The sequence below is a fragment of the Pseudorasbora parva genome, chromosome 24 (assembly GCF_024679245.1).
Source record: "Pseudorasbora parva isolate DD20220531a chromosome 24, ASM2467924v1, whole genome shotgun sequence".
Lineage (NCBI taxonomy): Eukaryota > Metazoa > Chordata > Actinopteri > Cypriniformes > Gobionidae > Pseudorasbora > Pseudorasbora parva.
Window position 1 is genome coordinate 21,653,016 of NC_090195.1, and position 13,205 is coordinate 21,666,220.

The 13,205-nt window shown below is 36.1% G+C and overlaps 1 protein-coding gene across 2 annotated transcripts in view; it reads left to right on the top strand.

Annotated features, from left to right (window-relative positions):
* Positions 1-13,205, top strand: part of tmem108 (transmembrane protein 108) — a 106,037-nt gene continuing 92,832 nt past the window's right edge. Inside the window, exon 1 of one of the 2 annotated variants that reach the window (XM_067435109.1) lies at positions 1-313. The gene's annotated coding sequence lies outside the window, so the exon portion shown is untranslated. Of the gene's footprint in view, positions 314-2,025; positions 2,199-13,205 lie in introns of those variants that run through there. The other variant, XM_067435110.1, reaches the window with a different exon arrangement.

Genomic DNA, 13,205 nt, shown 5'->3' on the forward strand with positions numbered 1-13,205 from the left:
ACAGTTTTAGATCCGGGGTGACCGACACGCAACATCATTATCTGTCTGATATCATTCAACCTCCACCCGTTGGTTTCTGATGACCAGTCTATGATCTAAGCAAGCTTTGGGGAGGTGGGCGGTGTTGGACTGGTTTCATATATTTTCTGGACGGAGGCAGGAGAGGGACTGACCGCTCCGTTCATGTGACAGTCTGATACCGTGCGGGAAGGAAGCATGTGCGCGTTGCGCGTTTCACTTGGTCCGGTGACGCGGCGGCTTTGATGAGCCGGTTCGGCTGGAAGGAAGAGGTTTCGGACTAGTCTCCATATAGGTAAACCTAAACACCTTATTCGCTATATTCACTGCGTGTCACTGCATTGTCTTTGCGTACATTATGACAACGTTAATTACGCATTGATATCTTCTCGATTTTGGAGCTTCTAAGATGACCAACAGCTATAAAAATCGATTGTAAATATTGCATCTCTTTTGATGATTTTTGGGTTCTCCTCATTCGGCATTGCACTCCCATGAGAGATGCTGTTATCTTGGTGCGTTTACTGATGTGATTTCTACAGAGTCATTGAGATGGGAATCAAGGAATCGATTCTCGTTCCCTAACAGTTCTATGAACGAGTCTTTGGTATTTTGGAGGTAGGGAAATTGAACTCTTGGCATTTTCTGACCTCAGCTGTCTCCAATGATGGTGTAATTTCCGATTTCAACATGAAACAATCGGTTTTTGTTAGTCTATTGCAAAAGGATTACAAAAATATATATTTTTTATATCATTTCATTTTATAGCTATAATGCAAATTCTTTAAAATAGACCCTGGTGATATTGACCATTTTTGCATTGGTTAATTTTATAAAAACAAAACTCAAAAGTTGTATAAAGCAGATTAGCAAGGATTCACACACACACACACACACACACACACACACACACACACACACACACACACACACACACACACACACACACACACACACACACACATATATATATATATATATATATATATATATATATATATATATATATATATATATATATATATGTGTGTGTGTGTGTGTAAAAAGCAAGGATTTACATAATGTAAATCCTTGCTAATCTGCTTTATAACCACAGTGAATTTAACTAAAGGAGATTAGCAAGGATGTATATAGCCTATATATATATATATATATATATATATATATATATATATATATATATATATATATATATATATATATATATATATATATATATTAGGTTGCCTAATGGCAGTCTGGCGGAAGTTTATTAAGTTTTAAATAGCCTATGGATCATTTTCTTACACAAACCCATCGATTCGCTTCAGAAGGCTTAACCCCCTGGAGCCGTACTTTTATAATGGCTGGATGCACTTCCATTATGCCATTATAAAGCAGATAAATCTGGCTTGATGGTGAGTAGATCATGGGTTAATTTTAATTTTGGGGTGAACAATCCCTTTAAGTTGACCTAGCCTATATGGCTATAGCACAACTTGCGGTTTCAGAATTCATCCTGCTGATTCATAAATGCATTGACTGAAAAGAACTGGCATTCAAATTTGACTACATTTGGTTACTTTTTTATCAGTTTAAAAAGAACCTAGGCCTACTCAAAAGACTCGTTCGTTTGGAATTCGGACAACACTGGTCGCGTTTTGGTTAACTAAAAAATAAACTACTCAAAGAATCATTCGTTTGGGAATCGGACCACAGTGGCGCTGTAGATGCAGTAGCGGCGATGGCTGAATAAAAGTGTAGAAAACAGTTAGTCTCATTCCGTATCAATTAAAGAAATGTAGGGTACCCGAACGTCATGAGAAACAGTCGTTTTCGTTAATTTCTAAATAGAACTAACACGAATCGACCCTAGGCATAGAGTAACGGCTTGCTGCTAACCAGTCCAAATTCTCTCTCTCTCTCTCTCTCTCTCTCTCTCTCTCTCTCTCTCTCTCTCTCTCTCTCTCTCTCTCTCTCTCTCTCTCTCTCTCTCTCTCTCTCCACACAACACACACGCAGGAAGTATCAGCCTTTATTTATTGTGAGCTGCCGCTGAAGGAGAGTTAGGGAAGCTTTACGTTAACACAACCCGTGAGAGATCATTGTGTTTCATAGTCAGGATTCTGAGGATATAACGCAGATAAACATCATGTTATGCTACAGGCGTCTTTGATCGTTTTCCATCATATTATTATAAGGTAAGAGCTTTTCTCACCCTTTCTCTGGAACATTTGCCTGAATAACTCACATGGTTGCACCTGCTCATGGATTGTGATTTTGGGGTAAAGTAGCCTAAGCTTGGTACATTGTTATTTCGTTCTACACAGTGAGCTTTAAATGTGTCGTTTTCCTGCACATTCTAGGATAGAGATAATTAAACTGATAATAGGTTTCCCATTTCTACCGAATCGGTTATAATTTGTTTGCATAAATTACTAAAGCTTTACCAAGCAAACATTTATTCTCAACCCTTAATTAATTAATAGCATATATATATATATATATATATATATATATATATATATATATATATATATATATATATATATATATATATATATATATATGCTTTGCAGAATCTGTTAAACTTTTAATAATTTTAACAAAACAAAGGGGAGCATGAAATGGCATGTTATTTATTGTTTAATCTTGAGCTGTGCTGAATAATATATTTTATGTAAAAGATTTCTACATATAGTAAATGAAAGTTGAATTTATAAAAAATGAGCCCCTTTTGCATATTTGAACCCTTTCCAGCAGTGACTGTAATTTTGAGATACATCTGTTCACACTGAGGAGAATTGAGAGATTTAAACTATTTAAAAAAGGTTCAAACATCCACTGATGCTCCAAAAGGAAACATTATGCATTAAGCATTTTGAACAGGATGACGTTGTCCAAATGTTAAATATTTGGTTTAAATATCAATATCAGACTCAAACTTGCATGGTGTCATGCACGTTGAAGATCAATTTACCTTGATCTTTTTCAAAAGTTTTCACCCCCCCTTTATATATATATATATATATATATATATAATCTCAGCTTTCTCTTCTTTGTTTAATTTTGTTGGTATGCAAAAGACCATTTTGGAATCTCATGTCAAGTGATTTAGGAACTAGTAATAGATTATTTTTATCCTAAATGATTTTGATTCAAGATCAAGTATAAATTTGATCAGTTGACCTACTGTATGTTTTCTCTCTGGGAATTCAACCTATGACCTCGACGTTGCCTGTGTATTACAGGAACGTCTGTGGAAAGGCTACAGAACAAAGTGAATGTTTCCATTACCCTGGGGCTCATTCATTAATATTCAGTTCTAAATAATGAGGCAACTCTCTTAAAGCTTGAGGCTGTCAGAAGGGGTCCTCTCCATAAAGATGCTCCATTTGTGAGCACTGAACAGTCTTCTTTTTGTGTGTGTGTTGCTAGTCCCATAGAACAGTAAATGTTTAGAAGAGCAGGGTCATTAAAAGTTGGTCGCCAGAGAGCATTGTGAAAGGAATGTTAGTCAAAGTCCTTAACTGAACACCCCCAGCTATATGCTTTGTTCTCCGGGACAATTCCCTGCTGGTTTGTCCAATGAGGAGGTAGAAGGAGGGAGCTGGGTCTTGGGTCAAGTGGGAAGATATTGACATATGTAGCTGACAACTTGTTCAGAAAGGGTCACCTGGGATGAGGCTGCAAAGCACTGAGTGTCTTGTGAGAAGTGGAGGAGGAACTTTGATTCATTGGGGGCAAAGGGCATCACCTTTCATCCATTGGTTAACTTGCTGCAGGACAGCATCTTTATCTGTGTTTGTTTTTCTCTAAACATGGAATTCTTTAAAAATGACCTAAGTGTCTGAGAAAAAAAGACAATTGCATTTATTTTAATTTAGTTTGTGTGGGATCTCATTAGTTCTAGATCTGGGTAAAAATACTTTTTTTCACTCCCCTTTGCCTTGAATTTTACTTATATGAATGTAATAATATTACTTAAATATGAACCATTTTTATTATAATAATATATGTATTTAATGAATGTACTATTTTATTTTATAGATTGAATGTCTATTATATTACATTGCACAATATATTATTATTATTATTATTATTATTATTATTATTATTATTATTATTATTATTATTATTATTACATTGCAGTTCAAAAGTTTGTGGTCCGTTAGATTTTATTTTTTGAAAGAAATTAATATTTTATTCATGCATTAAATTGATAAAAATTATAATAAAGACATTATTTATATCAAAAAATATTTACATCTTAAATAAAGGCTGCTCTTTTGAAGTTTCTATCCATCGAATAATCACAATTTCCACAAAAATGTTAAGCAGCGGAACTGTTTTCAACATTGATAATAATAAGAAATGTTAGCAAATGATTTATGAAAGATCATGTGACACTGAAAACTGGAGTAATTATGCTGAAAATTCAGATTCAATGTAATATACATTTTATACTATATTATAAATTTTATAATATATTTGTTTAAACTGAATTAAATATTTTTATATTTTTCAAAGAAGCCATTTTAATCTCTTGTTTTTGGGGGTGATTATGGATCATCCTTCATTATCCTTGTGAATCGAGGTCATTTCACAGTGACAGTAACCAGACCAGGACAACAACGTATCAACTGTCCCGTGGTGTCACCTCTGCCCGCACCAAACATCACTCATGTGTCAATGGAACGCATTTCATCATAGTAACCTGCAGCCAGGCTTCCTGCAATCTTACAGAGTTACAGAAAAAGGAAAACATGCCATACCAATTAAAAAACAATCAACATCTGGAAAAAATTCAGGGTCAGGCAGGAAGCCTTACAATCTTATCAGAGACTATACAGAAAGATTGGACAATGTTTCCATTCTCTTGTCTCTCTTCCTCTTTCAGCCATTCCCAGTCTCAATTACAATCCCATATGACCCAGAGGAGAATGGTACAGCCTGGTATGGAATGTGTCTCATGCCTAAAAACTCTAGATCTTGAGGACAGTAAGTGTTGTGAATGAACTCAGCACTGCCATGCTCATAGAACCCAGTAGACAGGAAACCTGACACACAGGCACAAGGGAAGAAAAACAACCTGTGTTCTTTTCCTGAAGAGTGACATGCACTATGAATGCCACCCTACATTAGCAGCAGAGTTTCTTCTAAGCACTAGACAGTGCTGGGGCGGATATTTCTGAGCTTCAGTAAATGAGGTTATAAAGGGGCAACTGAGATGTCCCTCACTGTCTGATAGGACGCTTCCTCCCATTTCCTGTAAGGCACTGATGATTCTATCAGCCCGAGTTCTTTCCCATAGGAGAGAAGTTGGATTTCCTTCAGTCGAGCTGAAACAGAAAAGGTCTCTATATCAAAAAAACACTAATTCAGTTTCAATTCAGTTTTTAAGTTACCCCAAAATTTAAAATTATGTAATAATTTCCTTGAACAAAACACACATTAGTATAATTAGTAAAAATATGACTTATGTTAATAACATGCTTTTAAAGAATATACTTAAAGGCACAATATGTAAGATTTTTTTGGGATAAAAATAACCAAAAAAAAAACACTAGAACAATGTTATATATTTTGTTGACTTGTGTACTTACATTATCCCAAATGGTTCCAAGAATGTTAAAATTCCGAGAAATTAGCCATTTTAACCACATGGACCGTGTCCATCCCTTGCCTATTAATGACATCATATCCGTTACCCTCGATTTCTTGATTTATTTTGTAGAAACCATACCATACCATATTTTGTAGAAACCAAACCAGGAAACACCAAAGACACTTGAATATATTGTGTTTTATTAGACAGATGAGCAACTGTTTGGATACATTTATCGCCAGAAAACGAGTCATTGTTATATGGCGCAACACTAGTCAGTCTTATTGATAATAGTACCATATTTGACCATATAGATCTAGGTTACTGCAGTGTGCAACAATTGTCTTATACAAAAAGTGCACAAGAGTTAGCCTGACGTCGTCGTACTCAGATTCTACTCAGAACATGAGTCTGATACTGCTCCATTGGGCTGTGATTATGGGGCGTTTCTACCGAACCAGGAAAAAAAATGCCTCTGCACTCCATTGGATAGATCTACAACCAATCAGAGCAAAGGAGTAAGTGACATATGTTGAGCGACGCATAGTTGTCAACAGAACTCAACTGCACGCATGCTGGAAGAAGTAGAAGAAGATGAGTGTAAACAGTCTTTTCCAGTGTATTCTGAAAAAGAATTTCAGTATACACAGAGTACTTACCAACACAATTATCATTTTTGAGAGAAATAGTAAAGGCAAATCATACAAGAAATTTTTTTCTGTTTAGGATTAGAACAAATTCAACCCAAGCGCTCTTTGGTGACATGGACGATTACGTTACTATTAATCATCTGTCCATCATCATATGAAGCCCGCCCTGACAATTTGATTGGTCCGGACAGCTCTGGTTCAAGCATAGTTGCTTCACAACGGATCAAATCCAGACCGAACTTCCCAACCTCAGATATTGTGGGCGGGGCTACGTTCGGCTGTTCAAATATATAATATACCTCTAGCGGTGAAAAATGACATAGTGTGGCTTTAAGAGTGAACTGAATGTATTATTTTTGGATGCTTCATCATTGCTTGCAATTAAATGAATATGTTTTATGATATAAATTTATATTAAATGTAATTAGCCGCACTTAAACATGTTTTTTACCCACTTAAGTAAGGTTTTAAGTGCAACCAAATGTATGGACAAGCATTTATGGTAAACTAAAATATACTTTAATGTCATTTCTTATTATGTTGCAATTTAGTACTTTTAAAATATATTACCTTTAAATGTGATATTGAATAACAGACAAATTATAATAAAGTTACGGTACTGTACATGTGCTTTATGTTAACAACCGATCAAAGTAAGTGTATTTTTTAAAAGTATGATAAAAGATTATTAAAACAATAGTTTTATACACTTCCCCTTACTTAAATAGGTAAGGTGGAAGCTGCGATGAACGTTCTCCCAAGGCTCCTCTTTCTTTTTCAAACTCTACCAATCTACTTTTAGTCTTTTAGATCGTCTCATCTCAAGATTTATATGGCAGGGTAGGAGACCCAGAGTTAGATATAAAGTCTTACAACTGGCAAAAACTAAAGGAGGTCGGCTTAAATCCACCAGAGAACTTTTGGGAGAATGGTCGAACAGAACATGCGTAGCTTGGAAGGAAATACAACAAATGTTTAAGCTAACAGGCATTTCTCTGTTTTAAATTTCTTCTCCCATTGAGACTTGATGCAGGATTCAAAAACTGGAAACTTTTGAACCTTCATTACACCAATTATTTAGTAATAACAACTTCAACTCATTTAAACAACTGAGAGTAGAGTTTAAACTATCAAGAACTGAATTTTTCAGGTACCTACAATTAAAGCGTTTCATACTGAAACACCCAAACTGGAATAGATTAATAGAGCCCTCCCTTTTAGAACGATATTTATTAGAAATCCAGGGTGGTGAACATATGAGGAAATCAATAACCAGTGTTTATAAATTCATGGCTTCAATGACAAGAGATAATTCATTCTATGTGAAAGACAAGTGGACTAGGGAGCTACAGCTCAAAATAAGTGAAGAAGTTTGGTTGGAAGTATGTACTCAGGCTCATAAAGTCACGAATGCCAATTTGTGGAAGGAATTTCAATGGAAAATAATTAACAGATTTTTCAGAACACCACAAGTTGTGGCTAAAATGAATCCAAAACAATCAAGTCAGTGATGGAGGGGCTGTGGAGAGACGATGGCTACTCACTCACATATTTTTTGGCAATGCCCTTTGTTGGATAACTTTTGGAAATCCATTTTTACATATATTAATAAAGTATTGAATGTTGATCTGATGAGAGACCCTTTGATAGCAATCGTAGGGATTAAACCAGTTGTAATACACAGTAGGAAAAAGATGTACTTATTAAAGATATTACTGGTAGCAGCAAGGAAAGCAATTAAACTGGCTTAAAAATGAGCCACCAAACCAAGCTGAATGACTAACAATTTTGAGAATTATTTACACTAAGGAAAAAATTACATATTCATTGAGATTACAGAGGGAAATTTTTATTGAAAGATGGCCACCATTAATGACGGTGATGGAAGACTATCAGAATTAACTGGTTATGTTTGCCGGGGGAACTTGAATACAACCCATGTTTTGTTTTAAGTGGATGTTTTTGTTCAAATTGCTACTTTAAATGTTGTTAAATATTTTCTTATTTCTTCTTTTCCTTGTACCTTTGAACATATTTTTCGGTGGAATCGATCATACATGCAAGGATGCGTGAATGTTATGATCCCCTGTAAAATGTATTGTTTCTGTGTGCAAGTCATTGTTGTAAAAGTAGATCTGAAGAAAATTCCAAATAAAATAAAAAAATAAGTTAAATTAAAATGTACTTTAAAGTAATACTTATTTAATTCTTACACTACAAGTACACATTCAACTTCTTTTTGTCTCCCACTCATGTCTCAATTGAAACCTGTATATATGGTTTTTTTTTGGGGGACATAATGTCCAAGCAGCTCTTTCTTGTGGATAATAATTTAAATTTCAGTCTGTTTCTCAAGCAAAGCTAGTTTTACAAGATATTAAATAAAGCAAACGAATAATGCATGAGCTACTTTTATCAGCTTTTTTGTAGTTTTTGGACGTTACTTTATTATAAAGAGCAGCTTGGACATGCTGCTAAACTTATTATTGTGTGTTCGGTCCACATAAGAAAGAAAGATTTGGAACAACATGAGGGTGAATAAAGGATTTCAGAACTTATATTTCAGGGTAAACGATTCCTTTAACCTAATTTGTGACAGTGTCTTGAATTGCTTTGCGCTTTTAGTATCTCAGGGGAGTTTGACACTCTGAAATATTAAACACACTGTTTAGCATGCACAAAGTAGCGCCGGCCTACTTGGATTTCTTGATGCACCGACATAGCAGGTGTCTTAAATTACCCAAAGGGCAATGTTGATAGTGACGACAGGTCTTCCCTCGTCCCTGTTGCAAGAAAGGGCAGCGGGGGACAGGAAAGCCGCGGATACAGCCATTACGGCGATTAGAGAGTGCGCTAGGGATGGATGAGGAAGATAAGAAGAAAGGGGGAGAGGGAGGAGGAGAGGACTGATGGAGCGTGAAGTGTGTGTAGGGGGAATTCCTGGAATTCCATGACCGCTGCCACTCTTCCTGATCCCGATAGGCCACACATTCGTGCACACACACTCAGACATTTTCTTGTTTGTAATTCTACTAAGATGCTGAAGAAGCCGACCCAATAAATTGTACTGTTGGCTCTTTTATACAGTCATGTAGCTTCTGTTTGGCTTCATAGCAAGGGTTTTATCAGTGGATGGCTTCGGGCTGTCAGAGTGTGTTTCTTTGCTTGCCCCTGATCAAAGGTCTTCAGCTTTATTTGGCACTGCTTATTCCAGACCGAACAGTCACTTCAAACATGGATTTAATAACGTAATAATGAGCATGGTGGTTCTATTCATCAGTATGAAATGTACAAATACCAAAGAGTATTCGGGCACTTAAAATGTATGAATATTAACAAAATGTCAAACCAAGTGACCTGTAGTTTTATAAGAAATATAGCACAAGCACATTTTTTCAAGAAAAACATTTGGTAAAACTTTATTTTAAGATGACACTTACACACCACATACTATAGAAATACCAGAAAATTATGCATATTTAAAAGCAACTAACCCTAAACAAAACCCAAACCCTATGGTAAGTACATGTAGTTAAAGGGATAGTTCACCATAATTTACTCACCCTCAAGTTGTTCCAAACCTGTATGAGTTTCTTTGTTCTGCTTTTGAATTTTAAAGATGATTTTGAAGAATGTTTGTAACCAGGCAGATAGAGCAATATCTGTTTTGTTACAAACATTCTTCAAAATATATATTTTTTGGGTACAGCACAACAAAGAAACTCTTTGTTTCCAAACAAGGTTTGGAACAACTTGATGGTGAGTAAATTATGACAGAATTTAAATTTTTGGGTGAACTATCCCTTTAATTTACTCAGTCTGGTTACACTTTATTTTAAGGTGTCATTGTTACAGTGTAATTATATATACCTAACAACATGTACTTGTTGGTTATGGCAGGATTAGGATTTGGTTGAGGGTTAGTTGCATGTAATTATGCATAATTTACTGTTATTACTATGGTAAAGTACATGTAACATATATGTAACCAGGAGTATTACCCTCAGCCTCAGTCCATAATTGTAGCTACACTGTAACAACATCACCTTAAGATAAAGGGTAACCCAACATTTTGCAAAAATATATATTTTTGTTCAAAATGAAGATAAAAATGGACATGGCTGTCATTTGTTAGTAGAACAGTTTCAGTTTCCTACTAAAAATCGGTGTGTCAGTTGGGTTATTGGGAGGGGAAAACTCTAATGGTATTTGCCATTTGGCTTTGTTGGTATTTTGTATCTAATGCAACAACATTCATACGTTTTTAATTGACGACTTGTCTGCCCAAAAATGTCTAAATACCTTTTTTAGAGCCACTATAAAAAAGAAAGTGGCAGAATTATAATTTCCGATGTCTAATTCAAATGAATGAATAAGTATAGTCATAGAGAACAGTGTCGGGTTGCGGGAACATTATCAGCATGCTCTTTGGCATTATGGTGAATGCATTTTAATTACCTGGCTGCTATGATATTCCAATCTTTTTAGCAAAGGCTACTTGACAAAATCCACCCTGAAGGTTTTCTTAAGTCTTGATCCCCAGGAATGGCTCTGTTTAATTTTCTTGCTCCTATACCTAATTTAAGATTATAAAATCCCTCTAAAGGTTTATGCTTTATGCTCTGAAGGAGAGTTCAGTTCAGTTATGAAACCTCCTTAGCAGATTCTCCCCAATATACAACAAATGCTCCTTAAGCATCTCCTTCAAAGTGCTGAAATACTTGAATTAAATATTAAAAGACCAATACAAGTCAAATGCAATGTGCCTCTTATAGCAACAAATGAAACCAGGCGAACTGATTGATTTCATCATCAAGACAATCATTAAAAGATATGATACAGAGTTTCTCTTTATCATCTCAGAGAGAAATACACAACTCTGCACCCAGAAATCTTAGCGTTTTAGCTATGTGGGCCAGATGAACAAGGCTAATAGGATTTACTTTGACTGGATGGAGGGGCAAGGGAGATTGGGAAGGGGGGAAGCCATCCCGCCTTTACCCCCTGTTGCCTACTAGCCCACCCAGAGTAGTCATGTGATGCTGGCAGGTGTCTGGCACTGATTAGACCTTTAGTACTGACCAAACCCAGGACCATCCACCCAAGCTGCAGGATTATATATGGACTTAATTATGAACAGGTCAGCCCACTTGCTAACAAGCCTTCTTGTCGTCTCGTCTTGTTGTTTTTGGTGGTACTGAGCTTGACGAAACCTCAATGATGTCATTGTTAGCATGGCAATAAAATCAAGAAATAGGTTGTTTTGCAGATGTTTGTGAAGATTTTTTTGTGAAGTACATCAGTGATGTTAAAATATTAAAATACTAAAAAAAAATTATAGTCATATTTTTCTTCAAAGTAAAAATAAATAAATATCAATTAAAGAGTAAATCAAATAATACATCGTTTTGTTTGAAGAAAAGTTTGCAATAGAGCTGCAACTAACGATTATTTTTTCTGTCGACTAATCTAACGATTATTTTTTCGATTAGTCGACTAATCTAACGATTAATTTTTTTACCCTTTGAAATTTTTCAAAATTCTGTGGCACCCCCTCACATAAGTTACGCTAGAGGTGTAACAGTACAGACTGCTCACAGTTCGCTTTGTATCGCGGTTTTAGGTTCACGTTTCAGTACAGTTCGGTATTTGCTATGTTCAGGGGAAAAAGGACTACTGTCAAATGAAAATAAAGAAAATAAGAACAGATAACTTAAATAGAAGCAGCAGCACAAATAAATACTATTGAGCAAAGATGAGAACAAAATAAACAATGCTTTTCAGGTTGGTCTAACATTAGTTTTTTGAGAAATGGAATGAAGTAATCAAAAGTAAAATAACCACACATTTAACTGTTTAAAATTTTAAAAAATAATCCTTATTAAACTTTGACATTAAACAGACAGCAGTGAAGGCTACTGCCCCTTTAAGACCCACGGATAGTCGTCGTATTTTCTGTATAAAGTTCACTTAAGGCATAGAGAAGGCTATGAGATTTTGACATACTTTTTGTGAGTTTGTCCGTTTAAGCACAGGATTTGAAAGATAACTCAATATTTGCGCGCTTTGGGATGAGTGCACAAAGACAGATCTTCTCATTCGAGTCTCCTGGCTACACAGGGGTGATGACTGAAAATGACTGATCATATTCGGACGTACAGCAGCACTCGCATGCGTTTTATAAAGTTTACAAAGAGAGACCGTTTTGCCCACGTTTTTCTTTTATTATCGCTGTTGTTGTAGTAGTGTATACCTGAGGAGTCAGCACGTATCCATCGACAGAAACATACATACAGCATTATTTTCAAGTTACAACCCATATTAAAGATGTGTCATCAGATGTGAGATGAACCGCGGTGTAAGTGCGTCCCGGCACCTTTTGCTCGGGATCCCGGTTGGGAAACACTGGTCTGTATTGATTGACACCGCGCTGGTTTGTTTAGAATTATATGAGCGCCGTGACCGCGCGCTGCCGCGTGATGAAGGCGTGTCGCAACTCTGTTATTCAACTGCTCTGGTTTTAAAAGCTACTAAATGCGCCAAAATGCAATAAAACTTGTTTTACGGTCGATGCAACCCACGTGTGTGTGTGTGTGTGTGTGTGTGTGTGTGTGTGTGTGTGTGTGTGTGTGTGTGTGTGTGTGTGTGTGTGTGTGTGTGTGTGTGTGTGTGTGTGTGTGAGAGTGAGTGAGTGAGTAAGAGACGCGCAAAAGGACGGAGAGAGAACGGAAATGCAGCTGAACGAATATGCGTGCGTCTTTTAAATAGCGTAAAAATGAATGAATGACGAATGTGGCGGCCGTTATTGATTATGTGGCAGTCCGCCACAAATAGTCTATGTGTGGGAAACACTGTTTGGCCTCTGTTTAAACGTATTCCCATACTTTTGATATTCGCGGTCTAGGTTTTTGTGATAGAACCAGGAGCAGAAGCCAACATTACGCGAGATG